This window comes from Octopus bimaculoides, chromosome 3 (genome assembly GCF_001194135.2).
Source record: "Octopus bimaculoides isolate UCB-OBI-ISO-001 chromosome 3, ASM119413v2, whole genome shotgun sequence".
Lineage (NCBI taxonomy): Eukaryota > Metazoa > Mollusca > Cephalopoda > Octopoda > Octopodidae > Octopus > Octopus bimaculoides.
In genome coordinates this window covers 89,423,113-89,427,125 of record NC_068983.1, presented here as the reverse complement: position 1 = coordinate 89,427,125, position 4,013 = coordinate 89,423,113, and positions in this window count along the sequence as shown.

Here is a 4,013-nt window from a genome sequence, read left to right as displayed (position 1 = left end):
CATCATCATCATCACTGTCTTCACTGCCCATGCTGGCATGGTTTGGATGGTTTGACCACAGCTGGCAAGCTGGCGAGTCAGGTTTAGCATGGTTTCTACAGCTGAATGCCCTTCCTAATGCTAACCACTATACAGAGTGTGCTAGGTGCTTTTATGTGGTACTACATGGGTGTTTTTATGTGATGCCACATGGGTGCTTTAATGTGACACTACCATGACTACAACAAGGCACCAGGCAACTTGGTCCTTTGACATCTTGCCTGCAAGGTTCAGTGTCCTGAGATCATTCTTCAGTACTTCATCCCTATCTTCCTGGGTCTCCCACTTCCATGTCTTCCATCTACTTTGAGAGATTAGCACTTCTTTATGGAGCAGTCAGCATCCATCTGCATCACATGACCAAACCAGTGCAGTCTTCTCTCTTGCACACAGCAACTAATTCCTCATGCCTAACTCCTTTCTCAAAACACTAGCACTCAATGTACACTTATATTACACATCCAGCGGAGCATACTGGCCTCATTACTTTCTAACCTTCGCATGTCCTCAGCATTCAGAGTCCATGTCTCACTACCATGTAGAATTGCTGTCTGTATACATGCATCATACAGTCTTCCTTTTACTTGGAGAGAGAAACCTTTCGTGGCCAACAGAGGTAGCAACTCTTTGAATTTCCTCCATCCTATTCTTATTCTAGCTATCACACTCTCCATGCATTCTCCCCCACTAATTTGGTCCCCTAGGTAGCAGAAATTAGCTACTACCTCTAATGAGTCACCAAGGCATTTGAGAGAATCAATTTCCTGAGTCTCTAAAATTTTTATGGATCCTGTGCATCTTCCACATATGAAAACTATCTTTTCTGATAACTTTCCTATTAATCCATTTCACCTCTGGGTATACCATATTGGAGTTCCTGCCTACACCTTTCCTAAAAATCAAACAGGGCCACCTACCTGAGTAAGGTAGGGTTCTGTCAGTTTTCTTGCTTGCTGGGACTTTAGTCTTTGTTAAGTTATATATATATACACATACACACGCGCGCGCGCATACACACACATATATATGTAAAAAATTTGAAATGTATGTATGTATAATACAGATCTAAATAGTTTGATTCAGACTCCTTCATACTCTAAGTTTCAAGCATATGGCTAGTCTTCAGCCATTGGGGTCTGATCTCAATGGCCAAAGATCAGCCATATGCTTGAAATTCAGAGTGCCAAGGAGTCTGAATCAAACTGTTTTGATCTATATATGTAACTCACAATAAATGCGTTGAGTGCCCTTCTTTCATTTGTCTATTCACTCATATATAACTATGGAACTTGGAACTTAACAGATGACCAGTTATAGCACTTACTCAGTATACCTATTTGTTTAGATCACCAGTGAACTAAACCCCTCATATTCTTTATTCTATATATGTATGTATATATATATATATATATATATATATATATATATATATATATATATATATATATATATATTCACATTATTCCAGTCCAGTCTGGAATAATGGGTAACTCTGTGATGAACTGGCATCCTGTTCAATGAAGATGTGGGCCTGCCTGCCTAGCCAGAGGGGTGGCATCATTTGAAGGCTACAACAATACAAAGAAGCACACTGTGACCAGTGGTGTATAATGACATCTGATATTTTGGGCTTTTTACTCTTTCCTCTTTCTGACAACGTGCCATTGCTTGAAACATCACCCCCACCTCTATTTTGATCTTATTTTCTTTCAGCGTCAATCTAATATAGGTACTGTGTATGTCTTTTGACTTTTGTTGTTTTTCCTAGACAGACAGACAGATAACATTTCCAGATGATATTGTAGTTATTCTCAACAGTTAGACTGTACAATGAAGTTTTCTATCTATAATCCAAATGCAATGCTATTAGCAGATTTGAACACATGAACTCTTAGTCCTATTATAGGGTCAGGGTTAAAAAGAAGCTAGATGGATAATGCATACAAACATGTACATAGTGAAATATGTCCTAAAGTTTCAGAAATTGGTAATGTACACCTTTACATACATACACACACATCCATCCACACACATACAAACTATCACAACATACTATGTAACACCACAGGATCTGGTGGAAGAGTTTCAATGAGGTCACTGGTAGAAAGAACTGCCAAATCTCCTTAGAATTACCCCCTCATGTCTTTAAAAAAAATGTAAAGGCACATTGGATAATAATTCTGTTACATTGTTTGAATGAAAAACAATATAGTCATAGCAGGAATGCCTTTGATTAGAGGTGCTCAATCATGCTGACCTGGGCTAAATAACAATAAAAATAGCCATACCATAGCACACACTTATATATAAACATAGATATATGACTATCACATTGAAGAGAGTTCCCAGTTAGCTCACCACAGAATGGTAAGTTGGCAGTTGGTATTCCTCTTTATAGATTACAAGCCCAACCTAATGGAGAATGCACTTCACGAACACTCCTGATTAATTGACCATGCCTAAGAATTTCACTATGAGGAATTTTGTTCTTCCAAGTGATTCCAAGACAGTAAATGTGAATGGCTTCCAGTGTTCTGATTTGCTTCCACATTTTGAAATACATAATTGAGTTAAAATACAAACAGTTTGGTCACTAGTGTTTTTTGTAAAAAAAAAAGGCTAAGGTTCTGGTTTGAGAAGGCACATCCACACAAAAAAAGGCATCTGGTTTGATTCTGTTATTACATTTCTCGATCAATGCTGTGTTGCTAGAAATGATTTTTCCAAGATACACAAAGTGGTCCAAGATTTGACTTTTAGAAATACTGTTGAAAGATGGATGGTTATACAAATAGGTGGTTGTAGTCTAAGACTCTTGTGAGTGCTCAACAAGTGTCTGACTCTGATAAGCTGAATTTTGAGATTCTTTATGGACTGTCTGATTGATGAAATACACCAGTATCATCAACTGCATATTATAGTTGATAGATGACTATGAATGAAGTTTTAGAGTATGCAGAAAACGAATAGAGGCTGAAATGATTTTCTTCTAGGCAACATCTTACATGTTCTCCAACATTCACATTCAAGTATTTTGAGAAGAGTATTGCAGTAATGAAGTAAATGTTAAAAAGCTTAGCACTTGTCAAAAATGATGGGGTTTATTTGCATATGGAATAAATTATGCAAACATAATGTATGTTGGCACACATTGACAATGACATTGGCTTATTATATAAAAATGTAGCTAGAAATATCACCCATCACTGCTACAACCTTTTGACCACCTGGCTTCCATTAAATCATCATGTTAGATCCTCATCACAATACATAATGCTCTTCAGTTTCAGGTTTGGATTAATCGGTATTAAAATAAACATGTGCTTAGGGCATCAAGGGAAGTGGGTGGAGCTTTACAGAAATCTTTTATTGCTACTTTTACCATGAACCACATGGTGCAAATGGTGCAGCTGAAGCAGGGTCAAAAAATAAGGTTCCTGACAATAAGTGTAAAAATACTATAAATATTATTTGAAACAGTTTGATTCAGCCCCATGCTGCTTAATGTTTCATAGGCTTCTTACAAGCTCTTTCAGGCTCAGTTAACCAAATGGAAAGACACAGGGAGTCCAAGATGGCTACCAGAAACTGGGCTGCTATTGGTCAAGGTAGATCACATGATATTGTTAGAAGTGAGCTCAACATATCAGCAACACCAGATGCATTAGAAAAGAAAATTACTTGGACCAAAATGGCTGGGCAAGAAGCCAGTAGTGCCTTGGTGTCTGGCTGATCTTTGGAGAGACTTGCAGGCCAACAAAAACATGGTTGGCAAAGATGTGTGTATACCAAATGTATGAGAGTGGAGGGTGTGTGTGTAAAATGGTGTGTGGATGAGAGCTGATGACATCAGCTCATTGGTATGTATGTGTCTGTTAGCTATGGTGTATGTATGCTTGCAGGTGCATATCAGTCATGTATGAGTACTCATGCACAATGAATACGTGGGTCTATGCATCAACTGTGTGTGTATC